Source organism: Prionailurus viverrinus, unplaced genomic scaffold, assembly GCF_022837055.1.
Source record: "Prionailurus viverrinus isolate Anna unplaced genomic scaffold, UM_Priviv_1.0 scaffold_40, whole genome shotgun sequence".
In the NCBI taxonomy this organism is placed as follows: Eukaryota; Metazoa; Chordata; class Mammalia; order Carnivora; family Felidae; genus Prionailurus; species Prionailurus viverrinus.
In genome coordinates, this window is record NW_025927608.1 from 3,102,593 (window position 1) to 3,115,131 (window position 12,539).

The following is a 12,539-nucleotide window of genomic DNA, read 5'->3' on the forward strand; positions in this document are numbered from 1 at the left end:
TTTTAGTCATTATTCAACCTTAAGATGCTATGCAGCTTTAATTAGCTTAACCGACCAAGCTCTTGAGAAAATTTGTTCTCCGTTTCTTTTTACCTAGGAAATTTTGACTGGCATAAAAATTCAAGATCAAGTGTTTTAAGACTGCCAGAAAATTCATGACCGATTATTACAATTCTGACAAAAGAACTGCAGTGAACGGATGCAACACAGTCTCCATCTTAACTGCAAATGTGTCGACTGAACTTCCTTCCCTCTGCTTCGCGCCCCAGACTTTGAGTCGGGTTCAGATAATTTTCATTTTGCAATGACCCGTGCACTTTTCTTTCCCGTTCTAAATTCTGATTCTGATTACTTCACAGTCGGGCTCCTTGAACAGTTTTTTCTTTCCGTTTTGCTGCCCCTCTGCCCAGCCCATTTACTTCAATTCTCCTGCAGCACCCAGTTCCCATCACATTCCTTCTGACTTCGTGACCGTAGAAGTGTCCGGAGAGGGGCACTAGACCCGGCGTGCGAGCTTGGTGTGACTGGCCCCCCGCAGCCCGGTCTCCCTCGAACAAGGGCCTTGTGTCACTGAACTCCTCCGAGTCTGACTGCCCAGCAGGTGTGCACAGTGGGCGAGCAGGTTAAGGACGCGCGAGTGCGCGGGAAGACAGGCAGCGCCCGTGGCGCCGGGCACCCAAGTTCCACCCAGGCTCTGACCCCGGGAGCCCAGCCCCGTCACTCTGGCCACACTGCTGCTTTCCTGGTGAGCGCCGCCTGCTTCTGCCCTCTGCCTCCATCAACCTCTACTGGTCTCCGGAACCGGCTCTAATCCTACTTCTTCTGGGTCCGCCTCTGCCCACCCCAATCCTCCTCTGCCCCTCTCTGCGGCAGCGTCCACCCTTTGGGGGCGCTTGTGCCTTACGGCCCACACACCACCTCCCCGCTAAGCTGCAGTTTCTTCTTCAAACCCCCTTCATGCCGAATATGAATCCCACAAAATATTTTGTCCAATCAAGACATTCCATGATTGTTAGAAGTATTCACATCAGGCGAAAAATGGTTATTTTCCATTGAAAGGGGGAGAAAACAGAGACGAAAAATGTTTGACACCGGAGTCCTCCTGATTTATATACTGAAAGAGTCATTCAGCAAGAATGACCAGTCGTGGTCCAAGCCAGTGATACAACACAGGTACATTTCCTCAATTCATTGTTTTCACCCTCCGCCTGAAAGAAATAGGTTGGAGACGTAACTCATAATGAGGAGTTTGTTCACAGAAGCTGTGAACTGGTAAATGCGTTAAATCTGACCCACGGCCATGTTTGGTTTGCTAGCACATATTAATTTTCTTACAGTTACATGTATTAGAAAATTAGGGGATGTGGGGCGCCTGGCTGGCTCAGTCAGTAGAGCATGTGACTCTTAATCTCAGTGTCGTGAGTTCAAGCCCCACGTTGGGCGGGGGGAGCCTACTTAAAATAAAAAATTGGGGTTGTCACATAAAAATTCCAGACTTCTGACTTCTCTCAAAAAAGAGCAAGACCTGACAACAGTGGACTCGTGTCCCCCAAATTAAAACCCAGCGGCCAGGAGCCCCCCCAGAGCCTGCGCTCTCAATGCGAGACCATGCCGTTACCTGATGAGCCTTACGAGCATGAGAGTTTTTAATTCCTAGGTAAGCACTTTGACCTTTTCAACTGGGCATCGTTACTATTACCTTTAGAAGAAAATTACTACAGAGTATGTGGGATTACGTAAGAATGCACACTAAACTTTGAGCCGTGCTACAGGCACAAAGCACTAAGACAAGGTTTCCCCCTACCCTCTGCCTTCTGAACCACTGGAATACCACTCAGAATTGGCTGTCTTTGCGATTTTATCAAACAAAGATTCCAGAAAGGGGCAGAGTACATTTATGCTAGATTACGTATTTTTTGTTTTTCCGTTTTAGTCACAACTGATCAACACAAGAACACGTATCCTGGCATGGGTGCTCGAGGTCAGTACTTCTTGAGGCATGCGGTACTTTCCCAGTTGTGAGCACGCACACCTACCAGCTGCCCATGTGATCACGGGCAATTTATCTGTGCTCTGGGTGGGGGGGTCAAGAACCTTTGCAGAGACGAAAAAAACAAAACGCGGGAAGGTTCATAAAGCAAGGAGATCAGAAAGCATGACCTGATACAAAATCCCTGGGACGAATGCCACTCGCTCTGACCAAGTACAGGGGCTTTGGACTGGGGCTCCTACTGGACTGAGGACACTCTGGAGCTGTCTGGACAGCAGTCCCCTGTTCCCTACGTCAAGGGCTGCCAAACTCCCTGTCCGTGACCAGACAGGCTCCACAGACACACTGTCCCCACACAACCATTCACCTGTGCCGCCGTCAGGACAATACGTAAGCCCGCGAGCATGCCTGGGTTTCAAAAAAACTGTCCTTAGGTCCACAAAAATTTGAATCTCATAGAATTTCCACATCACAAAGTGTTACTCTTTTGATTCTTTTCCCCCAACCACTTACACTACAAAAACCATTCACAGCTCGCGGGCCAAACAAAAGCAGGTGACAAGCACATCTGTCAACTGCTCGATTAGATGAACAAATGACTCTCGTGCGGTCAACACTACAGATGATGCTGGGGGGCGGGGCGGGGGGGGGGGAGCGAGGCAGGCCTGGGACTCCAGCAGAGGTACTCCACGAACCGTGGCACTCTCTGATCCACACTCGTGCAAACTTTAAGTACTACATGCTCTAGCCAAAGCCTCATCTCTTAATGAAACCCACGCTCACCACCCAGGAAGGAGAAAGGACTGGAAAAGGCAGGCCCTCATCCACACCTGCATGCTCAGGTGTGTTTATGCGGAGAAGTGCAGCGATGCCGTGAAAAATGACAGGAGTGTTCTTGCTGCGAACCCGCCTCTATTCAGCACGGTGCCTTCTACTCACCACGGCTAAATAAATCCCCGGTACGGGGACACCTAGAAGCTGGTAACTGGGGAGATGACCGTACTCTTGACACGGAAGGTTCAGGTCCTCAGGTCCGCCTAGCACATTTCTTTCCTCGCTCCTCAGACCACAGAACCTTCCTCCACGTGGAAGGAACACTGAATTTGCTTTGGGGAGACCTAAGGGCTCCTCCCCGGGGCCAGACGGGTCTCAGAGGGGGGCACGCGACTCCAGCAGGGCCGGCCGTCGTCCCAGGGTTTTACAGGTGCTGCTGGGAAAGAGGCAGACTTTGCTCCGGGATGACCAGCCGTGGGAGACCGTTCAGGGTACACCAGGGCGCTACTGGGGGCCACCTTCGCCCCAGTGAGTGTCCACGTGACAATTAAAATGGTAAACAAAGGCACAACAGGGAAGGGGGAGGGGGGAGCCAAGAACTCCTGGATCCATCTTGCTGAGGACCACTCCACCTCTCAGACCCCCCAGTTACGTGAGACAGACTCTGGTTTTGCTGTGGTTTGATCTGGGTTTCTGTCACTGGCAACGCAAAGTTCTTAGGGATGTTGGAATCCAGTACGAAATGTTGTCCTACTAATAAAACTCTCAAATTAAAGGGAAGAGTCAATGTCTATCAAAATGAAAAGTATTCCCTTAGTTCAATCGCGATGTCCTATAAAGAAACCTACAGAAAAAAGCCAACAGTTCCCATTCTTTATTATAAAAATACACACTTCCCAAGTGTAAAGCCTAAATTTTCACAGACTGAACACCGTGTAACCAGCACCCCGTTTAGAAACAGAACATCGGCAGTAGCCCCCAGAGCTGCCTCACACCCCTCTCCCGTTATCACCCTTTCTCCCAAGTCCCCGTGCGGACTTCTTCTAAGACCCCGGCATGCCTCCCCGCCCTCCGGCTTTCACGGACGCACTCGCACAGTGCACACGCCCGGTGTCTGGTTTCTCTCAAACTGGTTTTGAAATGCAACCAGGCCAACATGCCGGACCGCAGTCCCTTCACTCTCACGGCTCTCTCTAGAACATCTGTACGAACAAACCGCTCGCTATTCATTCTAATGCTGACGGGATTTGGGAACTTTCCAGTTTGAGTAGGACGAATATTGCGGCTTTGAACATTACTGGATGTGTCTTCCGATTAACAAGCATACGCATTTCTGCCGAGCGCCAAACGAGGAGTGGCAGGGCTGGGTCACAGGCACAGATCCCCGGCTTTCCGCAGGGCTGTGTTCGGTCCCTGGATTTCACCAAAGATCTACATTAGTACCTGCTCTGAGAAATCCGAAGACGACTTTTGGCTTTTATGGAAAAAGGCAAAAAGTGGAAATAGTGCTGAGTGCTTACTTTGCAGCAAGCTGTTTCAGAGGCGGCGCGCATCCCACGGCCGGAGCGGCACCCACCCCCTCCCCCGGGACCACACTCGGTACCCGGGCATCGAGCCGTCCCGGCTTTGATCTGCGTCGGTACACATCTGTGCTTCGTCTTGGTTTAGTTTGTGCACGTGTCAGCAGTCAGCCTAAGCGACCTCACTTCCTGGGTCTGGGAACGTTCAGAAAGTCTTCCATGTAAATTAACGGTAACTGCTTCTTTCTTAGCCTATTTCAGCTTCCAGAAGGTTTCACAGGAACGCTCACTCTTGGATCGCGGGGCAACCTGCACGCGCGTTCATGTTTAGCGGGTTACTACCAGCTTCCCAGAGCGGCCGTACAGATTTACGCTCTCCTGGCAACAGACGAGCATTCGGTTACTCCTTATCTGACCACCAGGTAGCACTGTCTGCTGTACCGGGCTCAACGGTGGCCCCGAAGACACGTCTCTGTCCTGATCCCTGGAACCTGTTAATACTACCTGATGACACGAGGGCCTTATCCTGGCTTACCTTGGTGGACCTAAAATGCAGTCACATCTTACAAGAGAGAAGCATGCAGAGGAGAAGGGGATGGAAAGACAGGCAGAGATTGGAGCCACGTGGCCCTAAGCCACGGAACACAGGCAGCCACCAGAATCTGGACACGAGGAAAACGGCCTCTCCCGGGGCTTCCCGACAGGGCGCTGCCAACCCCTGGATATCGGACTCCGGGCCTGCAGAACCTCGAGAATAAACTCTCAGCGTTTCTAAGCCTCCTAAGAATCCATACATCTGCCTTTCTAGTGTAAGTGCTCCCACGGGTGTGCGGTGACGTGTCCCTGCCGTCTTGTCATCTCTACGGCCGTGAAGACTACGGCAGCTGAGCTCACGTGCATGTGCTTCCCGGCCATCTGGGTGTCCTCTCGTGTGAAGGGTCTAGAAAAGGTTTTCGTGCATCCTTGCTACTGGGCTGATCGTTAACTAATCTGATAAACTTTTCCTGTCGTTTCTGTTTAGTTATTCGATAAATCTTTGCCTGAACCTCGGTCATGGGGATGTCTTCTGTGTCTCTTGTCCACATTGTAACCTCACTGCTCACACGGGGAGCTGGGATTCACCTGGAGTCGGGGTGCTTGCATGGAAGGAGGTAGGGATTCACGTTCGTGTTCTTCCGCAGGTGGATATGCAATTAGTCCAGAATCATCTGCTAAAGAGACTGTTATTGCACCGCGGCCTCACCTCTGTCCACGCGCTGGACACCAGGTGCAGAAGTCCCTCTCCTGGACCCTCATTCCTCGCCCACTCGGCCATTTGCCTATCCTGTTGGAAAGGACTGCGGACCTCGGGAATCTGGGGTCAGCTCGGGTTCGGGTGTCCGGTGTCAGTTTATTTCCCCTCAAGACTATGCTGCTTATTCGTGGCTTCTTTGCGTTTCCATACAAATTTTAGATTCAGTTTGCCAATTTCTATTAAACAAAAAGACGACCCAAGAGGATCATATTGAACCTACGGACGTACAAGCACAGCACGTGCCTCAATTAACTTAGGTCTCGGGGCGCCTGGGTGGCACAGTCGGTTAAGCATCCGACTTCAGCCAGGTCACGATCTCGCGGTCCGTGAGTTCGAGCCCCGCGTCGGGCTCTGGGCTGATGGCTCAGAGCCTGGAGCCTGTTTCCGATTCTGTGTCTCCCTCTCTCTCTGCCCCTCCCCCGTTCATGCTCTGTCTCTCTCTGTCCCAAAAATAAATAGACATTGAAAAAAAAAATTAAAAAAAAAAATTAACTTAGGTCTCCTTCAAGTTTCCAGTGTGTGTTGCGTTCGTGAAGCGCTTGCACACCTCGTCAGACACTCCTGCACATGTGACTTGTGAAAAGCGACCCCGAGTGGCATCCTCTAAAACTCCGATTTTCTAGGGGCGCCTGGGCGGCCCTGTCGGTTAAGCGTCCGACTTCGGCTCAGGTCACGATGTCACGGTTCGTGGGTTCGAGCCCCACATCCAGCTCTGTGCTGACAGGTTAGAGCCTGGAGCCTGCCTCAAATTCTGTGTCTCCCTCTCTCTCTGTTCCTCCCCCACTCATGCTCTGTCTCTCTCGCTCCTTCAAAAATAAAGAAAAACATTAAAAAAAAAAAACCTCCCATCTTCTACTTGCTTGCCAGCAGCCCCCAAGGCGGCCCCCGCGATGCCCAGGCCTCCTGAAGTCAGGCCCTCTGCGGCTCCCTCCCACACTGGTCAGCGCCGACCTGGACGTGGACGCGATGCTACACCCCTCCGACCTGCTCCTAAAAGATGCTCCCTCCTCCTCGGTCACTCGCCGGGCAAGCCGGCCACCATGCGATGAGGAGGGGCCCGGGGCTGAGTAACTGACGCTTCTGGCCAAGAGCTGTGTGAATGGACTGGGAAGCCAATCCTTCAGCCCCGCTCAAGTCTTCAGATGACTGTGGCCTTGGCAGACACGCAGACCGCAACCTCACGAGACACGGACCCAGGACCACTCGGCTCCGCTGCTCACGTACCCTGACAGAAATGGTGTGGAATAATGCGTCTGTTGTTTCAAGCCTTGAGATTCGAGGTAATCTGTTAGGCGGAAATTGGCGGCTAGTAGAGTTCCTCATACAGAAGCCCCTTCGGTTCTTGTCCTCCGACGGTCTATTTCCAACAGAGCGGCCTGTGACCACGTCAGGTCTGAAGCAAATCCCGCTGCCTTGGCTGCCTCCTCGAAATCCTCCAATAGCTTTCCACTCACCAAGAGTAAGAGCCTAACTCCTCACCATGACAACGGCTCTTCACAATCTGGTGCCCCGTGATCCGATCTCCTCTCTGGCCAGGTCTGTTCCTTCTCCAGGACTCCATGCTTGCAACGCCCCCCACCCCGGACAGCCTGAGGACCAGGCTGCCTCAGCTCCCTCAGGTCTGTCCCGGTGGCATCCCTGCAGGGAGGACGCCCATTACCGTCCTATGTAAAACTGTCCCCGGCATCCTTTATCATCCTTTCCAGTTTTTTCTTCAACGCTCTTAATTTCAATCTCAATCTACTGCCGAATTACACTTATTTTGTCTGTATTCCCTCTACTAAAATGACATCTCAGTCATGGCAGGGGTTTCGTCTATTCTGTTCACTGCTGTGAAAATGCCCTCGGCACACGGCAGGCATTCAGTATTTGTCGGATGCCCGCAAGAGAGGCACGGCCCTGCCACCTTGCCAGCACACAACCTGCAGTGCTCAGGTGCTCACCCCAAGGCAAGAGACTAGAATGGACTTTTTAAAAAAAATGAATTTGCTGTTTGAGAAGAGACCTAGGTCCGCCAGCAGGGGGCACGACACAGGGTTATGCAGTTGGTGCTCCAAAGATGGCTGGCCTCGGGCTCTCAGCTCGTGGATGTGTCTTCCAATTCAGTTCGCTCAGAGAGGGCTTCGCACTTACGTCTACATACCAAACGAAGTAACTTTACAATTAAACTTCTGCTGCAGTCAATTTTATGTTTTCAAACTGGCCTAGCTCTGTGTCGCACACCTTAAAGAATCAAGACAGAGTTGTCTGCACGAAGCAACTCAACACTCTTTGCTGCAAAAGGCGGGGGGGGGGGGGGGGGGGGGGCATTCATATTTTCCCACTGGTCCCACATTCATGGCTTTTCATTCACTTTTCTTCTCAAAACTAAGATCTAGATATGCAAGATCCACCTGCGTGGCCAGTTTTTTTTTTTAATTCTTTGACCCAGAAGCTTATGATTCAATCATGCGGACCCTGCTTCGTCCTCTGTCTCAACCCCTTTTAAGGACACTCTTCCCAAGGCAAATCTCCAACTTAACATCCAGCATTTGTAAATGAATCTCTCCCTGATTTCTTCTGTTTAATATGGTCCACCTCCAAATTCAAATCTCTTCTTTTCCGCTGAAACTCTGTACAGCGGATTTTGACCCCTCTCCTGGGTACTGCTGCACCACCCCGTACGTACACTTTTCACGGTACTTCGCCCTCTGTACTATCCTCGGTGGTCTGTCTAATGGCTTGTCCTTTACGCTTGTTCTGCAAAGGCAGAGTCACGATCCCACAGTGACTGACACAGGGCCCAGCAAACAGAAGGCAGTTGCGAACGAATGGATGGATGGATGGATGGATGGATGGATGACGTGGAAGAACTAAAAGAAGAATCCAGTTATTTCTAAAAGGTCCAATGCTTTTTTAATTCTTTCACGGTAAACGATGTCAAAAATGAACGTGTTGTTTTCTTAAGCACCAATGTACCCCAAATATATCTTTATTATTGAAGTTAGATTGTCTAATCCTGGGGAAAAAAAATGGATGGGCAGAGCCGCGTTCTAATAAAACTTGTATTTACAAAAAGAGGTGGCCAAAGTGGGTTTGTCTGGCCAGTGGGCCACGACTTGCCAATCCCAGTTCTGGATCCAAGGCCAGGCACATAGCAACAAGTACTGAAATAGATGTTGGGGGAGCAAATGAATGATTTCCAGAATGCTGTAGCTGAAATATTATCAGGAAAGATACAGCAAAATTATTCAACAGAGTCAGTTTTCCTTTCTTTTGTCCCAGCTCTCCCGGCAAGGGTGCCTTGTTTGATACACTGATTATGGTGCTGAGTGATCACCTACACAGTGTAAAAGACAGAAGTTACGACACAGCTCTGCTCTCAAGGATCAACAGACGTAGGACAGGAATATCAATGCGTGACTTCCACCTATCTGCAAAGACAGCACATCTAACCCCAACACTACACAGTCCTCTCGGCACAAGAACACAAAACGCTAATAAGCGGCACCAAAAACGCAGTTTGGGAACTCGACTTTCACAGGGGCATGAAAAAAACAGACGGCCAAGATAACTGCCAGGTATTCCGGAAGTTGACTTCTTTTTCGGCGAAAGCGTAACACCCTGGGGAGAAGGGTAACAAGTGCTGTCGTGGAAAGGGGCACGGCCGCGAGCCCCAGCAGAGCCGCAGGGACACGGGGCGCAGTGGGAACAGCAGACGTCGGACTTGATCTTCAAGTTGGTTCTGATTCTGCCACCTCCAACTTAAGGTACAAGGTCAGCCTCTGGTTCCTCGCATTAAAATTCAGCGATAATCCGTCTTTTCTAATTTACAGGACTCGGGAGGATCAAGCGAGACGACTGCCAAGCACTTCCTGACCCATAAAGGCACAGAAATCTCCGCCCCAGTGGCTTTTTCAGGTCAAACACCCGCAGTTCACACGGAGAGGGAGCGCCACGGGGCGGCCGGAACCCCACCGAAGGCGCAGAGGCCGCAGTCCTAAACCTGACTCTGTCCCTGCCGCGGCAGCAGAGGCCGGACACCTGGGAGGCCCCCTGGCCACAGACCGTGCCTGCCCGCGAGCACGTCTCTGAATACGTGTCACTTCCGACGGGGGCCATAAGACCTTCTGGACTAGAAGTGTGAGGGGACGGTTTGCAAATGCTCCTCTCAAAAGTTCACGACACGACACACTGCTTATTCCAGATAACTGCCAATAAAGAACCTGCTAAGCGCTTGTACTTCATACTGACCGGGGGAGGGAGGGGTGGGAGGGCAGGTTAAAGGCCAGTATGTGGTCTCACCAGGGCGGCGAACCCCGTGCGCCTGGGATACAGGAAGGTGGGAGCAGACTCCCACCAGGACCCTCACCCGCAGCGCCTCCGCGGCCAGGCTGAGGAGCCCGAGTGGCAGTCCGCAGGCAACAGGGACGGGAAGGAAGGCTTAGCAGGTGCGGTTCGCGGACACCTCCCTAACCACCCCGTTACATACCTCCTGTTGTTCTCAAAGGGACTGCAGGGGACTTTACCAGTGCGGCTGCGTGACAACATTAGAAGAAGAAACGGCAGAAAAACGAGGAGAGGTCTGGTATGCTGTCGACAAACAGAACACATGTCCATAAGGGCTTATTTGCAAACAAGAAGGCATCGCTTGGCTCTATTCCTCCTAGTAGCTAATAATGCACAGAAGGGCAGGACTGGTAAAGAGGTAACGTACCCAGAAAAAAAACAAACTCAATTACCCATAAGTACAGATCATCTGGACTCGGATGACGGAAGAGCTGTTCCCATAGTTTCAGGAGCAGAGCACGATGCGAAAGGACCGACAAGATCTGTAAAGTAAAATGCTAGTTTCTGGGGTCGTTTACCGGTACCGCCTTTCAATATAAGCAGCGGTATCGTGGCCAGCTTCAGTGAACAGCCAGTCTACGAGGAGCCAGTCAAAGCTAAAATCGGAAAGCACCTAAGGGGGTGCGTGGTAAGCATCTTCCTGTCGCGCTAACCATTCAGACAATCCTTCTCGGAGCTGAATTCTAAATGACGACGGTGGAGGCAGAGGGCGAGGGTGGGGAGAAAGTGGAGGCGGAAGACTGAAACCTCTCCGTTTCAAGAACAGGTCCTTTTAGGACTTACAGATCAGGTTTCTGGGAAAGACTTCATTTGAAGTAAGGGGTTTAAATGGCTAAAACAGATATGGAAAATCCAGTCTGAGTTCCCGATTAAGAGCGTACGATGCCCAACAGCAAGCCAATCTGGGATAAGGCCGAGACACCGGCACCGACGCCCTAGAGCACAACCAGGCCGCCAGCCCCATCAGGCGGCCTCTCCGCCTCTGGCAGGAGATGCCCCAAGTGCGCACAGGTCATCGTTCCATCTGAAGTTCTCCAAACTTCTTCCCTAAATTACAAATCACATCAGAAAACCTCACACTTAGGCCTTCGTGGGCACTCCGTGAAAATGCCACACGAGGCTCCCCCCCACGGATGTGAGGGGGGCTCGGTATCATACCGCCCGTCACTGCCTCCCTGTCCACACCCCTCTGATACACTCCATAGTACCCACAGGCCTCAGCTCCTGCTGTTCGGCCGGCACCACGGGTGACCCCTCCAGGCGAGCCTGCTGGACCCGGGCGATCGCCCGACCCGGTGACCCAATCTAAACTCGGGGGCAGGGTGGGGAAGAGGTACAACACCACACACGTAAAAAGATACCAAGCGGTAATCTTCTTGCAATTCTGTAAGAGTTTCCATTCTCGTGTTCTTTCTTTAGTGAGGACAGGTGTCTGTCCAAATGTGTTCTGTTCCTTGAGTAGAATGTGGTGGCTGGTAACTTCTCGTGGAACATAAAGTCACGTTTCTACTTCTTGGTACCCTGGCTCCTGCACTGTCTCTAAACACAGTAAGAGTGACCATCCAGCTGAAATCCACACAACTTTTGGCCTTTAGTAGGCTCGTCCCGCACAGAGAGGACTCCGGTACACAAGAACTACCGACTGATACCCGGTCCCCCGGAGCTTAGATTAGCGTGCCCCCCGGAACGGCACCGCTGTCCAAGGGGCTTCTGGATCAGAGCACCCCGCCAGCGTCTGAACGTACAGAACGCTCACTTTCCTCCCAGAAGCTGTCACTCCTGACAGAACTCAAGACGTGCAACACCGTCTGATGTGCTTTTCGTCCCCACCTTTATTTTTGAGAAGTTGTGAGGACTTGTAAATGGTCTAAAACCCAGGGAAAACACACCTCACCTGCACCACGATTTTGCAAGAAATATTTTTGTTTCCTTCCCTCTTCCCTTGTGGAGTCACATTTGCTGCAAGAGCCAATCTTTTGTGCTTAGACAGTAAGAGGTGTGTGTCATCAGGCAGGTAACGTTTGATGTAAATGCATTAACTGATTCAAATCTAGAAATCTAGAAAATACACTAGCCACATCAGGCTACAGAAAATCTGAAATGGGGCTAGTGTCTATAGCTGACCAGCACAGGAGGTCAGGAGAGTTAGGGATTCCCATTCTCCTACTAGAGAAATGTTGCCCACAATACCCACCTGAAAATACCTTACTTTGTGATTTCCAAATTCCATGTTTGTTTCTTTTCTTTTTATTTATTTTGAGAGAGAGAGAGAGAGAGAGAGAGAGAGAGAGAGAGTGTGTGTGTGTGTGTGTGTGTGTGTGTGTGTGTGTGCTCGAGCAGGGGAGGGGCAGAGAGAGAGGGAGACAGAATCGCAAGCAGGCCACATGCACGCTGTCGGCGCAGAGCCCAAGGCGGGCCCGATGTCAAGAACCATATCATGACCTGAGCTGAAATCAAGTCAGATGCTTAACCGACTGAGCCCCCCAGGAGCCCTGTGATTCCAAATTCTTAATCCTAAAGCCTTAAAATCTATTACTGAGGATCTGGAACACACCACCTGGTGCTCCCTCCTCGCTACAGCAGCGGCCGAAGTTTAACAGTACAATATCCTGCAAGCATCGCTGACACCTGG

At 51.3% G+C, this 12,539-nt stretch overlaps 1 protein-coding gene across 6 annotated transcripts in view; it reads right to left on the bottom strand.

Moving 5' to 3' along the window:
• Positions 1-12,539, bottom strand: part of ZFAND6 (zinc finger AN1-type containing 6) — a 73,614-nt gene that overhangs the window by 19,401 nt on the left and 41,674 nt on the right. The window contains exon 1 of one of the 6 annotated variants that reach the window (XM_047846681.1): positions 10,050-10,071. The exons of the other annotated variants lie outside the window; for them this stretch is intronic. The gene's annotated coding sequence lies outside the window, so the exon portion shown is untranslated. Of the gene's footprint in view, positions 1-10,049; positions 10,072-12,539 lie in introns of those variants that run through there. 6 annotated transcript variants of the gene reach the window in all.